This window comes from Aegilops tauschii, chromosome 5 (assembly GCF_002575655.3).
Source record: "Aegilops tauschii subsp. strangulata cultivar AL8/78 chromosome 5, Aet v6.0, whole genome shotgun sequence".
NCBI classification, from domain to species: domain Eukaryota; kingdom Viridiplantae; phylum Streptophyta; class Magnoliopsida; order Poales; family Poaceae; genus Aegilops; species Aegilops tauschii.
Window position 1 is genome coordinate 462,528,967 of NC_053039.3, and position 24,471 is coordinate 462,553,437.

A 24,471-nucleotide genomic window follows, 5' to 3' on the forward strand; every position below is an offset into this window, starting at 1 on the left:
GAGATCCCGGGTCTTTGAAAACCGTGTTCATGGGACATCGAAGGTGGCTTCGCGACGATGACCCGTGGAGGAAACGCAAGGATCTGTTCGATGGTGAAACCGAACCCCGAAGACGCCCGCGAACGAGGAGCGGCGAGGAAATAGACGAGCTGTTGAAAAATTGGAAAGATTGCCCACTGCCAGGAAAGAAGCAAAAGGCGCCAGAGCCGGGAAAGAAGCGAAAGGCGCCAGAGCCGCTGCTGAAGGTATGGAAAACGAGGTCTGTTTTCTGGGACTTGCCGTACTGGAAGATCCACCGTGTGCCTCACAGCCTTGATGTCATGCATATCACGAAGAACGTGTGCGAGAGTCTGCTTGGTACCCTGCTCAACATGCCAGAGAGGACCAAAGATGGGCCGAAAGCAAGGGCAGACTTGAAATCAATGGGCATCAGGGAGGAGCTTCACGCTAATGATGATGATGATGAGGCGAAGCAGGACACGGAAAGTCGTCGCAAAGGCAAAAAGGCCAAGAAGACCGGAAATGACTTCCCTCCCGCGTGCTTCACTCTAAGTCAGGAGGAGATCGATTAGTTTTTCACCTGCCTCGTAGGAGTAAAACTTCCTTATGGTTACACGGGGAAGATAAGCAGATACCTAGACTCAGCGAAGCAGAAGTTCAGCGGGATGAAGTCTCACGACTGTCACGTGTTGATGACGCAGATACTTCCAGTTGCAATCCGTGGGATCATGGACGCGCACGTCCGTGAAACGCTATTTGGCCTATGCAACTTTTTCGACGTCATCTCTCGGAAGTCGGTTGGCGTGAGGCAACTCAGAAGGCTACAGGAAGAGATCGTGGTGATACTATGCGAGCTTGAGATGTACTTCCCGCCCGCATTCTTCGACGTTATGGTGTATCTGCTGGTCCATATCGTGGAGGATATCATCCAAATGGGGCCGACGTTCCTGCATAGCATGATGCTGTTTGAAAGGATGAATGGTGTCATCAAAGGATACGTTCGCAACATGTCACATCCAAAGGGAAGCATAGCCAGTGGCTTTCTGACCGAAGAGTGCATCTCCTACTGCACGAATTATCTAGGCATCGAGAACCCCGTTTGTCTGCCCGTCAATAGGCACCTCGGCAGGCTCGCTAGATGGGGTCACCGTGAGGGTCGCCGCGAAATGCATGTCGACTTCGAGGGTCGACTCGCCGACTTTGAAAGAGCAAACCTAGTCGCGCTGCAACACATAGACGTGGTCGATCCTTGGGTGGTAGAGCACAAAACCTTTATTGAGAAGACGTACAATGACCGAGGCCAACAGAGGACGGACGGAGATATAATCAAAGAGCACAACTCATGTTTCACGCGTTGGTTCAAGCAGAAGCTTCTGTCGTACCCTTTACATGAGGATTCTTCCGCGGAAGAACAACTCATATTCGCCCTGTCACAGGGCGCCGAGCATAACCTGATGACGTATGAGGCGTACGATATCAACGGCTATACATTCTACACCGAGGACAAGGACATGAAGAGCGATGGTTATCAGAACTCCGGGGTAACGATGGAATCCTACACCGGTAACGACAAGGACAGATACTACGGAAGGATCGAGGAGATCTGGGAGCTGAGCTACGCTGGAGAGAAGGTCCCGATGTTCCGTGTCAGATGGGCCAAGAGCGTCATAAAAGAAGACCGGTATTTCACCACCATGGTTATACCCGAAGCCAAATCCAAGACCGCAGGCGCGAACGTCACCGCGAAAAATGAGCCATGGGTACTGGCTTCCCAAGTGGACCAATGCTTCTTCATTACCGACCCGTCAAAGCCCAGTCGTGTTGTCGTGAGGAGAGGCAAAAGGAAGATGATCGGAATGGATGGAGTCGCCAATGAGCAAGACTTCGACCAGTACGGCGACCCGAAGATGGAACATGATGACGACGATGAAGTATCAGCATACACCACAAGAAGAAGCAGGACCACCCTACCTAATGGACGTCCGTTCAAGAGAAGAACTCCATTTACGATAAATAAGGGGAAGAAGATTGTGAACAGATAGCTAGCTAAGATCGATTGTATTTAAATTGTAGCCTTCATTTCTCGATTGTATTTCAGGGGCACTTTTTGAACTCATGAATATTTTTAAATTTCATGGACAATCGATCTCGATCCCCCTCCATCTCGATCGCTATCCCACCTCGCCAGATCCAGTCCCCCTCGCCGCCGAGCACCCCCGCACCCTCTCCCCCGCTCCACTGGCCGCCGCCGCCGACCCCCCGCACCCTCCCCCGCTCCACCGCCGCCGACGACCCACCGCACCCTCCCCCGCTCCACCGCCGCGAAGACCCACCGCACCCCTCCCCCGCATCCTCCCCGGCCCGCTCCATCGGCCGCCGCCGCTGACCCACCGCACCCTCCCCTGCTCCTCCGCCGCCGACGACGCACCGCACCCTCTCTCGCTCCACCGCCGCCGACGACCCACCGCACCCTCCCCCGCTCCACCGCCGCCGACAACCCCCCGCACCCTCCCCCGCACCCTCCCCGGCCCTCTCCACCATCACAAATGAATGCAACTAAAATTGCAAAAAAAAACAAATTTGATTATATTTTCAAATAACAAATTTGATGATATTTTCAAATAATAAATTTGATGATATTTTTTCATATTCATAAATATTTTCAAATAAAAAATTTGATGATATTTTTTAAAAAATTATTACGGTTTTTATAAAAAATTATTACTGTTTCATTGCTATATAAAAAAATTACTTATGGCGCACCTCTGGCTCGTGCGCCATTGCTATATAAAAAAAGATTACTAATGGCGCACCTCTGGCTGGTGCGCCATTGCTATATAAAAAAAAGATTACTAATGGCGCACCGACCGCGGGTGCGCCATTGCTATCTAAAAAAACATACTAATGGCGCACCGCTGCGGGGTGCGCCATTAGTAAGCTTCCCCCCTAGCTAATTCCTCCCTCTCCCTCGCCAGATCGCCTTCGTCCCTCTCCCTCGCCAGATCCACCCGAGCGCTGCCCCGACCCACGACGCCGCCGCCCCGACCCCCGCCGGACTCCACCCCCGCCGCCCCCGCGCCCCCGCGCCCCGAGCCGGAGGAGGAGGACAAGGAGGAGGTCTTCCTCTTCGACTACGAGGAACCGGACGAGCTCGGACGCCCACAAGCGCGGATCCGACTGCGGCCATGGGAGAGAAGGGGTGGGGAGGGGTTGTCGGCGTCCGGGGTTGCGGGAGAGGACGGAGGACGGCGACGGCGGCTGGGTGGTTGGGGATCGAGAGATTGAGACGGAGGAGCTCCCCTCAATCTCTCGAGCCGCCTCCACCCACCTCCTGCCTCCTCCCTCTCACTCCTCCGCCAGCCCGCACGCGCCCGACCGTCCTCTCCCTCGCGATGAGCGCCGCGCCAAGGAGCGGGGAGGGCAGCCAGGCGGCCGGAATGCCCGCGCAGAAGCGCCCGCACCCGTCGCTCAACGCGGACGACGACCACGTCCAGGAGGAGGAGGCTGACGCTGTCGCCGGGGCCGCCGGCTCCAGCACGGAGGGCGGCCAACAAGTGGACGGCCTCCAGAACCCTACCCACCTCCACCCCGCCAGCCATGGCGCCGCCCCCACCTGCAGTAAGCACCCCCCTCCCCCCGACCCAGCCTCCTACCCCGCACTGGCCCTAACCCCGTCCCCTTTCCTCCCCCCTGCAGCTGCAGGCCAGAAGCAGCGCCGGCTCCTCAAGGCGGCGGCCGACGGCGACCTCGGCCGCTTCAAGAGTACGCCCACGCCTCCCTTTCCCCGTGCTGGTTTTTCGCTTCGGTGTTTGTTTGTGTTCGATCCTGATTTGGGCGCGATTTTTTTCCCGTCAGGCATCGCGAGCGGAGGCCGCCAGGGACGGAGGATCCGGGGCGCTGAACGCCGCCGCCGGCCACGGGAGGATGCCGGTGTGCGTCTACCTGGTCGGGAAGCTTCGCGTGAATGTCAATGCCGGAGACAACAAAGGTGCTCTGTTCGGCCTCCTCCTCTGGTTTCGCAAACTGCAGAACACCAGCGTGCCTACAAATTGAAATCGGTGCCTCACAAGCGGCACAATCAGTAGGATGAAACAGACTGCATGGATGCTTTCTTTTTTGTCATACCTAGTGCATCAGGTCCAATGAAAATCTTTTGTGACAAAACTGGTGCAATTGCCTTGGCAAAGGAATCCAGATTTCACAAGAGAACCAAGCACATCAAGAGACGCTTCAACTCCATCCGGGATCAAGTCCAGGTGGGAGACATAGAAATTTGCAGGATACATAGGGATCTGAATGTTGCAGACCCGTTGACTAAGCCTCTTCCACGAGCAAAACATGATCATCACCAAGGCTCCATGGGTGTTAGAATCATTACTGTGTAATCTAGATTATTGACTCTAGTGCAAGTGGGAGACTGAAGGAAATATGCCCTAGAGGCAATAATAAAGTTATTATTTATTTCCTTATATCATGATAAATGTTTATTATTCATGCTAGAATTGTATTGACCGGAAACTTAATACTTATGTGAATACATAGACAAACAGAGTGTCACTAGTATGCCTCTACTTGACTAGCTCGTTGATCAAAGATGTTTATGTTTCCTAGCCATTGACATGAGTTGTCATTTGATTAAACGGGATCACATAATTAGGAGAATGATGTGATTGACTTGACCCATTACGTTAGCTTAGCACTCGATCGTTTACTATTCTGCTATTGCTTTCTTCATGACTTATACATGTTCCTATGACTATGATATTATGCAACTCCGTTTACCGGAGGAACACTTTGTGTGCTACCAAACGTCACAACGTAACTGGGTGATTATAAAGGTGCTCTACACATGTCTCCGAAGGTACTTGTTGGGTTGGCGTATTTCGAGATTAGGATTTGTCACTCCGATTGCCGGAGAGGTATCTCTGGGCCCACTCAGTAATGCACATCACTATAAGCCTTGCAAGCATTGCAACTAATGAGTTAGTTGCGGGATGATGTATTACAGAACGAGTAAAGACACTTGCCAGTAACGAGATTGAACTAGGTATTGAGATACCGACGATCGAATCTCGGGCAAGTAACATACCGATGACAAAGGGAACAACTTATGTTGTTATGCGGTTTGACCGATAAAGATCTTCGTATAATATGTATGAGCCAATACGAGCTTCCAGGTTCCGCTATTGGTTACTGACCGGAGACGTGTCTCGGTCATGTCGACATATTTCTCGAACCCGTAGGGTCCGCACGCTTAAAGTTCGATGACGGTTATATTATGAGTTTATGTGTTTTGATGTACCGAAGGTAGTTCGGAGTCCCGGATGTGATCACGGACATGACGAGGAGTCTCGAAATGGTCGAGATATAAAAATTGATATATTGGAAGCCTATATTTGGATATCGGAAGTGTTCCGGTTGAAATCGGGATTTTACCGGAGTACCGGGGGTTACCGGAACACCCCCGGGGGTTTAATGGGCCAAGATGGGCCTTAGTGGAGAAGAGGAGGGGCGGCCAGGGCAGGCCGCACGCCCCCTCCCCCTCTAGTCCGAATTGGACAAGGAGGGGGGGCGGCGCCCCCCATTCCTTCCTCTCTCCCTCCTCCTTCCCCCTTCTCCTACTCCAACTAGGAAAGGAGGGAGTCCTACTCCAGGTGGGAGTAGGACTCCTCCCTGGCGCGCCTCCTCCTGGCCGGCCGCCTCTCCCCCCTTGCTCCTTTATATACGGGGGCAGGGGAGCACCTCTAGACACATCAATTGATCCCTTGGATCTCTTAGCCGTGTACGGTGCCCCCCTCCACCATAGTCCACCTCGATAATATCGTAGCGGTGCTTAGGCGAAGCCCTGCGTCGGTACAACATCATCATCGTCACCACGCTGTCGAGCTGAAGGAACTCTCCCTCAAAGCTCGGCTGGATCGGAGTTTGAGGGACGTCATCGAGCTGAACGTGTGCTGAACTCGGAGGTGCCGTACGTACGGTACTTGATCGGTCGGATCGTGAAGCCATACGACTACATCAACCGCGTTGTGGTAACGCTTCCGCTTTCAGTCTACGAGGGTACGTGGACAACACTCTCCCCTCTCGTTGCTATGCATCACCATGATCCTGTGTGTGCGTAGGAATTTTTTTGAAATTACTATGTTCCCCAACATCCCGCCACAGATCGGTTCTCCTTCGAGTGGTCGGGCTGGGGTGCCGTCCGGCGATCCTAAGCGGTGGTGGGCGCTCGCGTTGGCTATCCTCCTTCACCGATCTGATTGGGGGCGGCCGAAGGCGTTGGCGTGATGTCGGATCCGAGCACGGTGTTGGTGTTGTCCCCTTCAGGGATGACGGTCGGGTGGTGGGTCCTTGTGGCGGCGCCGGTGGCGGCGGATCTTGGGATCCCACTCCCGGGGACGTCGCAGGACGGGGCGGCCCGTGCACGAGAGATGAAGTTTCTTCGAACAGATCTGATTGAAAACTTGCTTTTAACTACTGCAGAGACCGGCGGTGGCGGCGCTGTCTGTGTCGTTCCCTTCTTGAAGGCATCGCCGTGGAGAAGTTCAATGTCACTCTCTGCTACCTCCGGGGGAAACCCTACATCAGTTGATCGGATGATGGCGGCGCTCTGGTGTCGTTTCCCCCTTGGGGGCGTCTTTCATGGAGGTACACACGGGCTCGGGGAACAGAGGACGGCTTCTTTGGTGGAGTGGTACTTCATCTTATACATTGATGGCGGCGAATCTTGGTGGCGTGGCGCTGTGGAGATTCGGAGTTCGATGGGCGGAGATGAACTCGCGCAGGGAGGTGGCGCTGTCTGGCGTCGTGGTAGTGTCGGCGACAGTTAGACCGGACAAGGTTGATGCAGCAATACATCACTGAAGATGGATTGGTGGCAGGTGGCTGCGGCGGCCTCATACTCGGCAGGCGTCCTAGTTGAGGAGTGCGCCGGACTGGTAGGTGCCCCATACCCGACAGGTGTCCCGGTTGGGACCTCTGGTCTTAGATGGTAGGTTTGGCTGCGAGGTCTGTTCGGTATTATGCCCAGACTATCAGCATCCCTTCATCAATTTGTTAGGAGTAGCGACAGATGTTGCATAGACGGTGGCTTTAGTCTTATTGTTGTATGACTTTGTATGTCTTATGTGAATAATTAATAAAGTGGCTGCATGCATGGTCCAGATGCAGAGGCCGGGGGTCCTCCTCCATTTCTAAAAAAAAATGGAGATAAACTTGGAGGTCATTGTAGTCCAAGAAGAGCACTGCCAAAACAACTAACAACGGATAACGCAGGGAGGCATCATCAACACTACAGGAAAAACATTGTAAGCCGTGTATGTTTCATACACGGCAAAAGACATTTCAAACTCGGCAAATAGTATGTCGTACAGCACACAACTTACATTTGGTCGGCTTAGCACCGGTAAGCCGAGTGTCAGTTATCGGGCACTCGCCTTACGCGTAAACCGAGTATTATGTGCTGGAAAATGGCAACCAGATCGAGATCACTGTCGGGCCGCACTAACGGAGACGTCATGTGGCATGGCCGTAAGCCGAATATATGCTAAGCTGTGTGCCTTCAAGAAACACACGGCATACATATAAGCAGTGTATGTCCGTAAGCCTAGTACACAACGCGTACACGGCTTGCCAAGGCCGAGCATTTGGGTGGTCATTTCCCATGGCGAGATCATTGTCCTTGGCGAGGAGAGAATGACGTTGGAGAAGACCCTGGCTCAACGACCATGCGCACAAAGAGAGTGAGTGCCAATTCACTACAGAGCAGAACTTGATGACACAACCGTAATTTGGATATTTTTGTGGAAGCCTCCAAATTTCGGTGATGGGATAGTGGAACAAACCTAATTTTTCCTATAGAAAGACGGGCACATCCTCTATGGTTGGAACACAGACAAGTCTTCGTGCGCTCACGGTGGCGGCAAACATGTCTATCCGACATTCCGGCTACAGGTTCGGTCTTGTCATGAACAGACTCACGCTGCATGACTGCAGTTTATTTGTCAAGTGGATAAACAACATGATTAAAACTTCAACATGCTTGCGGGTGTCTACCCATCAGATCGGTCAGGCTGCTTGTACTGGCTAGCTTCAGTTAGTGGTGGGGGTTTTCATCAAAAAACATTCAATAGGCAGCGAATCAGCGTCTCAGGGCCTACACCGTAACTTTGTATCGTTAATCTCAACTGGGCCAACAGGTAGAAACTTCTTTCCCCAAAGTCCTATATCAATATACCATGCATCTTATTGCAGGGGCAGATCTTACATGCATATAATCGTGGAAACTAGCTTGATGGCACACATCATTTACACGCTCATTTCACTAGCATTCACCATACCACTCGCACACACACACGCATACACACACACACAGTTCGTATCATCTCCATTCCAGCATTCACATATACACACATCTTCATTTCTATCATCCCCCCAACCACCCCCCCTCCCCCTTCGTCGTCTCCTCTCGGGCGATTCGGGGGCAACCCTAGCGCCGCCGCTCGTGCTCCCTTCCCTCTGCCGCTGCCAGAGGGGCTAGCGGCGCTTGCGCGCGGCCCCGATGAAGGTGGCGGCCGGGGATCTGGCGCCTCCACCCTGGGTGGAGGGCTGCGGCTCCCGGGGCGGCGGCCCCGGCCGATGGCGTGCGGCGTGGCCTGGGCGGCGGGCGGCGCCGGCGGGTGCTAGTGGGCGGCCTCCACGGCTGCGCGGGCAGGTGGTGGTTGATGTTGCTTGAAGCTACGTTGGTATTTCCCCAAAGAGGAAGGGATGATGCAGCACAACGGCGGTAGGTATTTTCCTCAGATGTGAAACCGAGATTATCGAACCAGTAGGAGAACCAAGCAACACAACGTAATCAACACCTGCACACAAATAACAACTACTAGCAACCCAACGTGTAAAAGGGGTTGTTAATCCCTTTCGGGTAGAGGCACCTCAAGATAGGTAAACAGATGTGAATAAATTGTAGTAGTTTGATAGATCCAACGCCAAATAAAATAAATTGCAGCAAGGTATTTTTTGTATTTTTGGTTTAATAGATCTGAAAATAAAAGCAAAGGAAAATAGATCGCGAAGACAAATAATATGAGAAAGAGACCCGGGGGCCGTAGGTTTCACTAGTGACTTCTCTCGAGAAAAATAGCAAACGGTGGGTAAACAAATTACTGTTGGGAAATTGATAGAACTTCAAATACTCATGACGATATCCAGGCAATGATCATTACATAGGCATCACGTACAAGATTAGTAGACCGACTCTTGCCTGCAGCTACTACTATTACTCCACACATCGACCGCTATCCAGCATGTATCTAGTGTATTAAGTTCATGGAGAAACGGAGTAATGCTATAAGAACGATGACATAATGTAGACAAGATCTATCTATGTAGAGATAGACCCCATCGTTTTATCCTTAGTAGCAACGATACATACGTGTCGGTCCCCCTTCTGTCACTGGGATCAAGCACCGTAAGATCGAACCCACTATAAAGCACTTCTTTCCATTGCAAGATAAATAGATCAAGTTGGCCAAACAAAACCCAAATATCGGAGCAAAAATATGAGGCTATAAGCAATCATGCATAAAAGAGATCAAAGAAACTCAAATACTTTCATGGATATAAAAAGATAGATCTGATCATAAACTCAAAGTTCATCCGATCCCAACAAACACACCGCAAAAAGAGTTACATCATATGGATCTCCAAGAGACCATTGTATTGAGAATCCAGCGAGAGAGAGGAAGCCATCTAGCTACTAACTACGGACCCGAAGGTCTACAAAGAACTACTCACGCATCATCGGAGAGGCACCAATGTAAGTGGTGAACCCCTCCGTGATGGTGTCTAGATTGAATCTGGTGGTTCTGGACTCTGCGGCGGCTGGAGTTGATTTTCGTCGACTCCCTAGGGTTTTTGGAATATTGGGGTATTTATGGAGCAAAGAGGCGGTCCGGGGGGCACCCGAGGTGGGCACAACCCACCAGGGCGCGCCTGGGCCTCCTGGCGCGCCCTGGTGGGTTGTGCTCTCCTCGTAGAACCCTCAGGCGCAGCCTTGGCCCATTAGGTGTCTTCTGCTCTGTTTCGTGCCAACGCTGGTTCCTGGCGGCTGCGGTCGGCGCTGCTTGGTGATAGCTGGCCGGATCTGGCATTTGGGCGAGGATCCGGGCAAACCCCTGGCCGGCGCGGCGCCCCCCCAAAGTCGACGCCTTTGGCGCCGATCCCCTTCTTGGAGGCTTTGGGGGTGGTTCCTCTCCCATTCGCCTCCCCCCTGAGCTCCGGCGAAAGTCGGCACTTCCCTGATCTGGGTGTCGACGACACCTCGGTGGCGTGAACCTTCTTGAAGGCGGTGGAAAAGATTTGCTCTTGGGGGTGGAGCGGCTGGTGGCTTGGCTCCGAAGCATGACGGCCTGGTCTTCCTGCTACTTCTTGCTCGGCTTCACCCGGTGCATGGTGATGCCTTCTTCGGTCTTCTCCATTGGTGTGTGCCTTCGTTCGACAGCTCGTGTCCCGTGCTCCGTGCTGCCACCGCCGGCTTGGTGCTCGTCTGATTGGTCCTCTGTGGTCTGCTGGTCAGCTCCGTCTGCTTCTCCTATGGTAGCTGGATACCTTGATTTGGGCTTGTGGTAGCCATTCTGCTGTTCGCCGGTGCGGCACTCATCTAGCCTGGGTGAAAGGGTAGTGGCCCTTTGCGACGGTGGAGACAGCTCAAGTGTTGCCCATGTTTGGCCTGTGGATGCAGCCGGCGCTCGATGCTTGCTAGGTGTGGCCCTCCTTTCGTGTTCTTAGTTGGCTAGTTGGTGTAGGCGTAGTGCTGGCCGTCGGTATCAGTGTTTCTGCTGCCATTGTGTTGTTCTACCTAGTGCCTTGTATCTTCCTTTCCGTTTTGCTTTGCATTTCATCTGTATCATGGTGTCTTTGTAATCCTGGCCGGTTGATGGTTTTGTTTATTCAAAGTCGGGCTAGGTTCGTCAGACCTGCCAAGCTCGTTCTGGTGGCTTCTAAAGTGGCAAAGTCGCTCACAGTGGTGGCCTCCCAAGTAGCAGAGTCAGCACCTAACGACAAGATCTATCCACCTTGGCTAGAACTTCAACCGTAGTGAGTTATGCATGAAACCGATGGCCAAATGGTGTGTTTTGGAATGACAGTGGATGTCATTTTGTGTTGCTGGCAAGCGGCTTACTTGGCAGGTCTGAGGAACTTGCACCCTTATCTGGATATGACTATGAGAATACGATACCGCTCCATGTGAAGCTCATACTGCATGTGAACAAATGAATAGAACACGGTGTAGATCATGCCGTGCCTGTAGTAGGAAGATTCCCAATGCCTAAAAATCCTAAAATATACCGCCATAGACCTTATGCTCTCTGGTATGTTGTGAAGTGGAAATGGTATGATGCAATGCATGGATACACAGAAGCGGCTTGGCTATCTGTATATATTAAGAGAACTTCACTAGTCTGCATTAATTCTTTATGGTACGTATATAGTGCATGTGTGCCTCTGGACGATTTATATGCAGAGAACATGTGTGTTAACTGTTGATTGATATGGTGGTATGTAGTAGAGTATAAATACATGCTTGCGTCGATGGTACCATACGAATTGAGCATTTCCAAATAATTCATCTCGCAAGGATAAACACCTAATTACATATACATCCTCTCAAATCAAAAGGAAATCCTATCTTGATTTTGAATCCTTAACGGTGGGGAGAACTCATATTGGTAACGCTATTGTGGTCTCATGTGCCACTGCAGTGTACTCCCTCCGTCTCGGTGCATTAAGCATCTAACGAAAATCAAATAATCTCAAAATACTAAGACACGAAACAATAGTACTAGTTGCATGCATATTAATTAGATCCCATCTATTAATTGGAGGACCAATGCATGCAATTTCTGCGGCACACTATTAGGATTTGAAAGAGTCTCCTAATTAATAGCAAGTTTTTAGTTGAGAAGAGAATGTTGTGATTGGCTTCCTCAGCTATTCAGTTTTTCTCCTAGCCCAATCTCTTCATGCCTAGGTTGCGGTGTACCTTCTAAGATGCCTAATGCATCTAGACGAAGGGAGTACTTGATTGTCTATTTATGCAATCTTGCAATCCAAGGACTTGTCCTCACTTTATAGACGCCATTGCCACTGATGGGCTTTGTTGACGACAATTGGGCAGGGGCAGGAAATTGGAGTTTTTTTTATAGAAATAAAAAGTCTGACCTTGTTTCCATTACCAGCATGAGACTACAACGTCCAACCGTCTTAGCAAGTAAAGCCCCACACAGGCTAGGGCAGGGCGCTATTTCTAGCAAACAAAAGAAACCCCGCGAAAAAAATTTAACATAGCATCCCACGAAACAAGACAAAACCAGCATAATACATGTGCGTTGGATGGGACGAATTAATGCTACATCTCGATCTGGCAGAGACCATTTAAAAACTGTCTTGGAGCATGAGGGCAATGTTAACAAGCAGAAGGACCTTACCGTGAAAATGATAGCACGCAAACCAAAGCAAATGGGTGGCCTGGAAAGTTCATGGACATTCAAGTAGGTGTGGTTCGGCATTTTGGGCCAATAGCTCCTGTGCGACACATTTGAGGTGAATTGGCAAGAGTGCGACGTTGTTCGAGCGAATGGCTGTGGTGCGACAATTTTGAGCAGGTAAATAGCCCACGCATGACATGGCTGTTAAACTCAACTGATGCCCCTGTTAGCTGTTGGGGGATGGACCCACCACTTATCCACGTAAGTGCGGGACCCACCACTTGTCTATTCGCGGGACCCACCTCCTCGCAGCTAGAAGAGACGAGCGCCCGTGACCGTCCGCCCGCCGCCGCCCATTCATCCCCTTTCCCCAATCTTTCTCTTCTTCGGCGACCTAGCGCAAATGTCTACCTCCTCCGCCACGCACTCAAAATGGCGACAGTATGGACCAGTGCTGCTCACAAGGTGTCCTGACTGCCCACGCCCAGACCCTCTTAAACGGCTGGTCACTAAGAGGGATGACAATGGCAATCTTGGGCGGGAATTTATGAAATGCTTGAGCAAACCAATGGCAGGAAGCGACGGCAAGGTTAGATCTCAGTTCCTAGCCCGTTCTTTCGCTGTCTTTTGCTCTGATTTCTCCTTATTTTATTTTTTTCTCCTCGAATTTGGGATTTAGGGTTCATGTTGTTCTTTTCAGATCTTGAAGAAATGTTACCATTTCGAGTGGATTGATGAATATGTTGATAGGATTCGGTTTGAGGGCTACGTTGATTCGAGCGTGGCCGCAACCTGGGAGCTCAATTTGGGCGGGGTGCCGCCGACTGCTGTGGAGAATACGGGGAGCTCGGGCGGAGGGGCGGGCAGTGCCGTGCCGATGGCGATGTATGCGCGCAATGCTGAACTGCATGCGGAGTCCGAACTGACCGGGGAACTGAAGAAGATCAAGAAACATCTAATGCAGATGATCGATTTGCAGAAGCAAGCAAATATCATGGCAGGAGGGCTTCTATTGTTGTATCATTGCTCTGTTTTTGTTTTATTTGTTGTTCATCCGTCATTAGAATGGGCATTTAGGCCTGTCAGGGTAGAGGATATGATCTGTGCGCCATGCCCTACCAAGTTATGTATCCGAATTGAAGCAGCAATTTGGAACACAAATTATTTAGTGTTCATGCTTTGTTTCCTCTGTTTTTGTTCTTCAGTCAACAGAGTACACACCCAAATTCAGTTTCTAGTAAAAAACAAAACTGGGCTGCCAAATAGATGTTGGGCCGTGAGACCAGCCCACCCGCGTAGGGGCACCAGCCCACCTCTAACTTCGGCAAATAAAATGTTACTTGTTTTTACTTTGGCCTTTTTCTTGCACTAAATTTTGTGATGGATCATTTTTTGATGCACTAAAACTAAATGTTACTTGTTTTTATGCATGTCTACGGTTTAATGAACTAAATGAGTTGCATGCTTGCATGAAGTAAATTAGTTTGCATTTCCTAGTTGCATGTCCATAGTGGGTTTGCATGGGGCTCCTAGTTGCATGTCCATGGTTTGGCCAATATTTTGAAGATGGTGTGTGTGGTGATTGGGGTGTAGCAACCCGGGCCCGTAGCTGTTGGAAATATGCCCTAGAGGCAATAATAAAATGGTTATTATTGTATTTCCTTGTTCATGATAATTGTCTGTTGTTCATGCTATAATTGTATTAACTGGAAACAGTAATACATGTGTGAATACATAGACCACAACATGTCCCTAGTGAGCCTCTAGTTGACTAGCTCGTTGATCAACAGATAGTCATGGTTTCCTGACGATGGACATTGGATGTCATTGATAACGGGATCACATCATTAGGAGAATGATGTGATGGACAAGACCCAATCCTAAGCATAGCACAAGATCGTGTAGTTCGTTTGCTAGAGCTTTTCCAAATGTCAAGTATCATTTCCTTAGACCATAAGATTGTGCAACTCCCGGATACCATAGGAGTGCTCTGGGTGTGCCAAACGTCACAACGTAACTGGGTGGCTATAAAGGTGCACTACGGGTATCTCCGAAAGTGTCTGTTGGGTTGGCACGAATCGAGACAGGGATTTGTCACTCCGTATGACGGAGAGGTATCTCTGGGCCCACTCGGTAATGCATCATCATAATGAGCTCAATGTGACCAAGTGTTTGGTCACAGGATCATGCATTACGGTACGAGTAAAGTGACTTGCCGGTAACGAGATTGAACAAGGTATTGGGATACCGACGATCGAATCTCGGGCAAGTAACGTACCGATTGACAAAGGGAATTGTATACGGGATTGATTGAATCCTCGACATCGTGGTTCATCCGATGAGATCATCGTGGAGCATGTGGGAGCCAACATGGGTATCCAGATCCCGCTGTTGGTTATTGACCGGAGAAATGTCTCGGTCATGTCTACATGTCTCCCGAACCCGTAGGGTCTACACACTTAAGGTTCGGTGACGCTAGAGTTGTAGAGATATTAGTATGCGGTTAACCAAAAGTTATTCGGAGTCCCGGATGAGATCCCGGACGTCACGAGGAGTTCTGGAATGGTCCGGAGGTAAAGATTTATATATGGGAAGTCCTATTTTGGCCACCGGAAAATGTTCAGGATTTTTCGGTATTGTACCGGGAAGGTTCTAGAAGGTTCCGAAGTGGGGCCCACCTACATGGGGGCCCCACATGAACGTGGGTAGTGGGGGCAAGGCCCCACACCCCTGGTCAAGGCGCACCAAGATCCCACCTTAGAAGGAATAAGATCATATCCCGAAGGGATAAGATCAAGATCACTAAAAAAGGGGGCTAACAATCGGCGGGGAAAGGAAATGATGGGATTTCTTTCCCCCACCTTTGCCAACGCCCCAATGGACTTGGAGGGCGAGAAACCAGCCCCCTCCACCCCTATATATAGTGGGGAGGCGCATGGGAGCAGCACCCCAAGCCCCTGGCGCCTCCCTCTCCCTCCCGTGACACCTCTCCCTCTCGCTGAGCTTGGCGAAGCCCTGCTGAGATCCCCGCTGCTTCCACCACCACGCCGTCGTGCTGCTGGATCTCCATCAACCTCTCCCTCCCCTTGCTGGATCAAGAAGAAGGAGACGTCTTCCCAACCGTACGTGTGTTGAACACGGAGGTGCCGTCCGTTCGGCGCTCGGTCATCGATGATTTGGATCACGACGAGTACGACTCCATCAACCCCGTTCACTTGAACGCTTACGCTCGCGATCTACAAGGGTATGTAGATGCACTCTTTTCCCTCTCGTTGCTAGAAGACTCCATAGATTGTTCTTGGTGATGCGTAGAAAAATTTGAATTATTGCTACGTTCCCCAACAGTGGCATCATGAGCCAGGTCTATGCGTAGATTCTATGCACGAGTAGAACACAAAGTAGTTGTGGGCGATGATTTGTTCAATTTGCTTGCCGTTACTAGTCTTATCTTGATTCGGCGGCATTGTGGGATGAAGCGGCCCAGACCGACCTTACACGTACTCTTACGTGAGACAGGTTCCACCGACTGGCATGCACTTGATGCATAAGGTGGCTAGCGGGTGTCTGTCTCTCCCACTTTAGTCGGATCGGATTCGATGAAGAGGGTCCTTATGAAGGGTAAATAGCAATTGGCATATCACCGTTGTGGCTTTTGCGTAGGTAAGAAACGTTCTTGATAGAAACCCATAGCAGCCACGTAAAACATGCAACAACAATTAGAGGACGTCTAACTTGTTTTTGCAGGGTATGCTATGTGATGTGATATGGCCAAAAGGATGTGATGAATTATATATATGTGATGTATGAGATTGATCATGTTCTTGTAATAGGAATCACGACTTGTATGTCGATGAGTATGACAACCGGCAGGAGCCATAGGAGTTGTCTTAATTTATTGTATGACCTGCGTGTCAATGAAAACCGCCATGTAATTACTTTACTTTATTGCTAACCGTTACCCATAGTAGTAGAAGTAATAGTTGGCGAGACAACTTCATGAAGACACGATGATGGAGATCATGGTGTCATGCCGGTGACGAAGGTGATCATGCCGCGCCTCGAAGATGGAGATCAAAGGCGCAAGATGATATTGGCCATATCATGTCACTTTATGATTTGCATGTGATGTTTGTCATGTTTACATCTTATTTGCTTAGAACGACGGTAGCATAAATAAGATGATCCCTCACTAAAATTTCAAGAGACGTGTTCCCCCTAACTGTGCTCCGTTGCGAAGGTTCGTTGTTTCGAAGCACCACGTGATGATCGGGTGTGATAGATTCTAATGTTCGCATACAACGGGTGTAAGCCAGATTTACACATGCAAAACACTTAGGTTGACTTGACGAGCCTAGCATGTAAAGACATGGCCTCGGAACACAAGAGGCCGAAAGGTCGAACATGAGTCGTATAGTAGATACGATCAACATGGAGATGTTCACCGATGATGACTAGTCCGTCTCACGTCATGATCGGACACGGCATAGTTGACTCGGATCATGTGTCACTTAGATGACTAGAGGGATGTCTATCTGAGTGGGAGTTCATTAAATAATTTGATTAGATGAACTTAATTATCATGAACATAGTGAGAAGGTCTTTGCAAATTATGTCGTAGCTTACGCTTTAGTTCTACTGTTTAAGATATGTTCCTAGAGAAAATTTAGTTGAAAGTTGATAGTAGCAATTATGCGGACTGGGTCCGTAAACTGAGGATTGTCCTCATTGCTGCACAGAAGGCTTATGTCCTTAATGCACCGCTCGGTGTGCTGAACCTCGAGCGTCGTTTGTGGATGTTGCGAACATCTGACATACATGTTTTGATGACTACGTGATAGTTCAGTGCGTAATGTTAAAACGGTATAGAATTGAGGCACCGAAGACGTTTTTGAAACGTCGCAGAACATGTGAGATGTTCCAAAGACTGAAATTGGGATTTCAGACTAGTGCCCACGTAAAGAGGTATGAGACCTCTGACAAGTTTCTTAAGCCTGCAAACTAAGGGAGAAAAGCTCAACCGTTGAGCATGTGCTCAGATTGTCTGAGTACTACAATCGCTTGAATCGAGTGGGAGTTAATCTTCCAGATGAGATAGTGATGGTTCTCCAAAGTCACTGCCACCAAGCTACTAGAGCTTCGTGATGAACTATAACAAATCAGGGATAGATATGATGATCCTTGAGCTATTCGCGATGTTTGACACCACGAAAGTAGAAATCAAGTAGGAGCATCAATTGTTGATGGTTAGTAAAACCACTAGTTTCAAGAAGGGCAAGGGAAAGAAGGGATACTTCATGAAACGGCAAATCAGTTGCTGCTCTAGCGAAGAAACCCAAGGTTGAACCCAAACCCGAGACTAAATGCTTCTGTAATGAGGGGAACGGTCACTGAAGCAGAACTACCCTAGATACTTGGTAGATGAGAAGTAGGCAAGGACGACAGAAGTATATTGGATATACATTATATTAATGTGTACTTTACTAGTACTCCTAGTAGCACCAGGGTATTAGATACCGGTTCGGTTGCTAAGTGTTGGTAACTCGAAATAAAAGGCTACGGAATAAACGGAGACGAGCTAAAGGTGAGATGACGATATGTGTTGGAAGTGTTTCCAAGGTTGATGTGATCAAGCATCGCATGCTCCCTCTACCATCGAGATTGGTGTTAAACCTAAATAATTGTTATTTGGTGTTTGCCTTGAGCATAGACATGATTGGATTATGTTTATCACAATATGGTTATTCATTTAAGGAGAATAATGGTTACTCTGTCTATTTGAATAATACCTTCAATGGTCTTGCACCTAAAATGAATGGTTTATTGAATCTCGATCGTAGTGATACACATATTCATGCCAAAATATATAAGATAGTAATGATAGTACCACATACTTGTGGCACTGCTATTTGAGTCATATTGGGATAAAACGCATGAAGAAGCTCCATGTTGATGGATCTTTGGACTCACTCGTTTTTGAAAAGATTGAGACATGCGAACCATGTCTATTGGTATATATGCATGAAGAAACTCCATACAGATGGATCATTTGGACTCACTTGATTTTGAATCACTTGAGACATGCAAATCATACCACATGGGCAAGATGACTGAAAGGCCTTGTTTTCAGTAAGATGGAACAAGAAAGCAACGTGCTGGAAGTAATACATTTTGATGTGTGCAGTCCAATGAGTGCTGAGGCATGCAGTGGAGATCGTTATGTTCTTACTTCACAGATGATTTGAGTAGATGCTAAGTATATTTACTTGATGAAACACAAGTCTGAATTATTGAAAGGTTCAAGTAATTTCAGAGTGAAGTTTAAGATCATCGTGACAAGAGGATAAAAATGCCTATGATATAATCATAGAGATGAATATCTGAGTTACGAGTTTGGCACACAATTAAGAAATTGTGGAAATTGTTTCACGACTAATACCGCCTGGAACACCATAGTGTGATGGTGTGTCCGAACATCATAACTACACCCTATTGGATATAGTGCATACCATGATGTCTCTTATCGAATTACCGCTATCATTTATGGGCTAGGCATTAGAGACAACCGCATTCACTTTAAATAGGGCACCACGCAATTCCGTTGAGACGACACCGTATGAACTATGGTTTAGAGAAACCTAAGCTGTCGTTTCTTAAAAGTTTGGGGCTGCGACACTTATGTGGAAAAGTTTCAGGCTAATAAGCTCGAACCCAAAGCGGATAAATGCATCTTCTTAGAATACCCAAAACAGTTGGGTATACCTCCTATTTCAGATCTGGAAGCAAAAGTGATTGTTTCTAGAAATGGGTCCTTTCTCAAGGAAAAGTTTCTCTCGAAAGAATTGAGTGGGAGGATGGTGGAGACTTGATGAGGTCATTGTACCGTCACTTCAACTAATGTGTAGCAGGGCACATGAAGTTGTTCCTGTGGCACCTACACCAATTGAAGTGGAAGCTTATGATAGTGATCATGAAACTTCAGATCAAGTCACTACCAAACCTCATAGGACGACAAGGATGCGTACTACTTCAGAGTGGTACGTAATCCTGTCTTGGAAGTCATGTTGTTGGACAACGATGAACCTATGAGCTGTGGAGAAGCGATGGTGGGCCCGGATTCCGACGAATGGCTCGAGGCCATAAAATCCGAGAGGATCCATGTATAAAAACAAAGTGTAGACTTTGGAAGAACTACTTGATGGTCGTAAGGCTGTTGGGTGTAGATGGATTTTAAAAGGAAGACAGACAATGATGGTAAGTGTCACCATTAAGAAAGCTCGACTTGTCGTTAAGATGTTTTCCGGCAAGTTCAAGGAGTTGACTGCAATGAGACTTTCTCACTCGTAGCGATGCTAAGAGTCTGTTGGAATTATATTTAGCCGTTACTGCATTATTTATGAAATCTTGCAGATAGGATGTCAAAACATTGTTTCCTCGACGATTTTCTCGAGGAAAGGTTGTATGTGATACAACCAGAAGGTTTTGTCAATCTTGAAAGATGCTAACAAGTATGCAAAGCTCCAGCAATCCTTCTAAGGATTGGAGTAAGCATCTCGGAGTTGGAATGTACGCTTTGATGAGATGATCAAAGATTTTGGGTTTTTACAAAGTTTATGAGAAACTTGTATTTCCAAACAAGTGAGTGGGAGCACTATAGAATTTCTGATGAGTATATGTTGTTGACATATTGTTGATCGGAAATGATGTAGAATTTCTGGAAAGCATCCAGGGTTATTTGAAAAGTGTTTTTCAATAGAAAACCTGGATTAAGCTACTTGAACATTGAGCATCAAGATCTATAAGGATAGATCAAAACGCTTAATAGTACTTTCAAATGAATGCATACCGTGACAGGATTTTGAAGGAGTTCAAAATAGATCAGCAAAGAAGGAGTTCTTGGCTGTGTTACAAGGTGTGAGTATTGAGTGAGACTCAAGACCTGACCACGGCAGAAGAGAGAGCAAGGACGAAGGTCGTCCCCTATGCTTTAGACGTAGGCTCTACAGTATGCTATGCTGTGTACCGCACCTGAAGTGTGCCTTGCCATGAATTAGTCAAGGGGTACAAGAGTGATCCAGGAATGGATCACATGACAGCGGTCGAACTTATCCTTAGTATCTAGTGTACTAAGGAATTTTCTCGATTATGGAGGTGGTAAAAGAGCTCGTCGTAAAGGGTTACGTCGATGCAAACTTTGACACTAATCCGGATGACTCTGAGTAGTAAACCGGATTTGTATAGTAGAGCAGTTATTTGGAATAGCTCCAAGTAGCGCGTGGTAGCTACATCTACATGATGACATAGAGATTTGTAAAGCACACACGGATCTGAATGTTGCAGACCCGTTGACTAAAACCTCTCTCGTAAGCATAACATGATCAAACCCTAGAACTCATTGAGTGTTAATCACATGGTGATGTGGACTAGATTATTGACTCTAGTAAACTCTTGGGTATTAGTCACATGGCGATGTGAACTTTGAGTGTTAATCACATGGTGATGTGAACTAGATTATTGACTCTAGTGCAAGTGGGAGACTGTTGGAAATATGCCCTAGAGGCAATAATAAAATGGTTATTATTGTATTTCCTTGTTCATGATAATTGTCTGTTGTTCATGCTATAATTGTATTAACTGGAAACTGTAATACATGCGTGAATACATATACCACAACATGTCCCTAGTGAGCCTCTAGTTGACTAGCTTGTTGATCAACAGATAGTCATGGTTTCCTGACTATGGACATTGGATGTCATTGATAACGGGATCACATCATTAGGAGAATGATGTGATGGACAAGACCCAATCCTAAGCATAGCACAAGATCGTGTAGTTCGTTTGCTAGAGCTTTTCCAAATGTCAAGTATCATTTCCTTAGACCATGAGATTGTGCAACTCCCGGATACCATAGGAGTGCTTTGGGTGTGCCAAACGTCACAACGTAACTGGGTGGCTATAAAGGTGCACTACGGGTATCTCCGAAAGTGTCTGTTGGGTTGGCACGAATCGAGACTGGGATTTGTCACTCCGTATGACGGAGAGGTATCTCTGGGCCCACTCGGTAATGCATCATCATAATGAGCTCAATGTGACCAAGTGTTTGGTCACAGGATCATGCATTAAGGTACGAGTAAAGTGACTTTCCGGTAATGAGATTGAACAAGGTATTGGGATACCGATGATCGAATCTCGGGCAAGTAACGTACCGATTGACAAAGGGAATTGTATATGGGATTGATTGAATCCTCGACATCGTGGTTCATCCGATGAGATCATCGTGGAGCATGTGGGAGCCAACATGGGTATCCAGATCCCACTGTTGTTTATTGACCGGACAAATGTCTCGGTCATGTCTACATGTCTCCCGAACCCGTAGGGTCTACAGACTTAAGGTTCGGTGATGCTAGAGTTGTAGAGATATTAGTATGCGGTTAACCGAAAGTTGTTCGGAGTCCCGGATGAGATCCCGGACGTCACGAGGAGTTCCGGAATGGTCCGGAGGTAAAGATTTATATATGGGAAGTCCTATTTTGGCCACCGAAAAATGTTCGGGATTTTTCGGTATTGTACCGGGAAGGTTCTAGAAGGTTCCGAAGTGGGGCCCACCTGCATGGGGGGACCCACATGAACGTGGGTAGTGGGGGCAAGGCCCCACACCCCTGGTCAAGGCGCACCAAGATCCCACCTTAGAAGGAATAAGATCATATCCCGAAGGGATAAGATCAAGATCCCTAAAAAAGGGGGATAACAATCGGTGGGGAAGGGAAATGATGGGATTTCTTTCCCCCACCTGTGCCAACGCCCCAATGGACTTGGAGGGCAAGAAACCAGCCCCCTCCACACCTATATATAGTGGGGAGGCGCATGGGAGCACCACCCCAAGCCCCTGGCGCCTCCCTCTCCCTCCCGTGACACCTCTCCCTCTCGCTGAGCTTGGCGAAGCCCTGCCGAGATCCCCGCTGCTTCCACCACCACGCCGTCGTGCTGCTGGGTCTCCATCAAGCTCTCCCTCCCCTTGCTGGATCAAGAAGGAGCAGACGTCTTCCCAACCGTACGTGTGTTGAACGCGGAGGTGCCGTCTGTTCGGCGCTCGGTCATCGGTGATTTGGATCACGACGAGTACGACTCCATCAACCCCGTTCACTTGAACGCTTCCGCTCGCGATCTACAAGGGTATGTAGATGCACTCTTTTCCCTCTCGTTGCTAGAAGACTCCATAGATTGTTCTTGGTGATGCGTAGAAAAATTTGAATTATTGCTACGTTCCCCAACAGTAGCAACCCATAGCAATTGTTGGGGAACGTAGTAATTTCAAAAAATTTCCTACGCACACGCAAGATCATGGTGATGCATAGCAACGAGAGGGAGAGTATGTCCACGTACCCTCGTAGACCGAAGCGGAAGCGTTAGCACAACGCGGTTGATGTAGTCGTACGTCTTCACGATCCGACCGATCAAGTACCGAACGCACGTCACCTCCGAGTTCAGCACACGTTCAGCCCGATAACGTCCCTCGAACTCCGATCCAGCCAAGTGTTGAGGGAGAGTTTCGTCAGCATGACGGCGTGGTGACGATGATGATGTTCTACTGACGCAGGGCTTCGCCTAAGCACCGCTACTATATTATCGAGGTGGACTATGGTGGAGGGGGGCACCGCACACGGCTAAAAGATCAACAGATCAATTGTTGTGTCTTCAGGGTGCCCCCTGCCCCCGTATATAAAGGAGCAAGGGGGGGAGAGGCGGCCGGCCAGGATAGGGGCGCGCCAGGAGGAGTCCTACTCCCACCAGGAGTAGGACTCCCTCCCTTCGTTGTTGGATTAGGAGAAGGGGGGAAAGAGGAGGAGGAGAAGAAGGAAAGGGGGCGCCGCCCCCCTCCTTGTCCAATTCGGACTAGAGGGGGAGGGGGGCGTGGCCTGCCCTGGCCGCCCCTCCTCTTCCAACTAAGGCCCATATAGGCCCATTAATCCCCCGAGGGGTTCCGGTAACCCCCCGGTACTCCGGTATATATCCGATAACCCCCGGAACCATTCCGGTGTCCGAATATAGTCGTCCAATATATCAATGTTCATGTCTCGACCATTTTGAGACTTCTCGTTATGTCCGTGATCACATCCGGGACTCCGAACAACCTTCGGTACATCAATACATATAAACTCATAATATAACTGTCATCGAAACATTAAGCATGCGGACCCTACGGGTTCGAGAACTATGTAGACATGACCGAGACACGTCTCCGGCCAATAACCAATAGCGGAACCTGGATGCTCATATTGGCTCCCATATATTCTACGAAGGTCTTTATCGGTCAGACCGCATAACAACATACGTTGTTCCCTTTGTCATCGGTATGTTACTTGCCCGAGATTCGATCATCGGTATCTCAATACCTAGTTCAATCTCGTTACCGGCAAGTCTCTTTACTCGTTCTATAATACATCATCCCGCAACTAACTCATTAGTTGCAATGCTTGCAAGGCTTAAGTGATGTGCATTACTGAGTGGGCCCAGAGATACCTCTCCGACAATCGGAGTGACAAATCCTAATCTCGAAGTATGCCAACCCAACAAGTACCTTCGGAGACACCTGTAGAGCACCTTTATAATCACCCAGTTATGTTGTGATGTTTGGTAGCACACAAAGTGTTCCTCCGGTAAACGGGAGTTGCATAATCTCATAGTCATAGGAACATGTATAAGTCATGAAGAAAGCAATAGCAGAATACTAAACGCTCGTGTGCTAAGCTAACGAATGGGTCAAGTCAATCACATCATTCTCCTAATGATGTGATCCCGTTTAATCAAATGACAACTCATGTCAATGGCTAGGAAACATAACCATCTTTGATCAACGAGCTAGTCAAGTAGAGGCATACTAGTGACATTCTGTTTGTCTATGTATTCACACAAGTATTTTGTTTCCGGTTAATACAATTCTAGCATGAATAATAAAAATTTATCATGATATAAGGAAATAAATAAT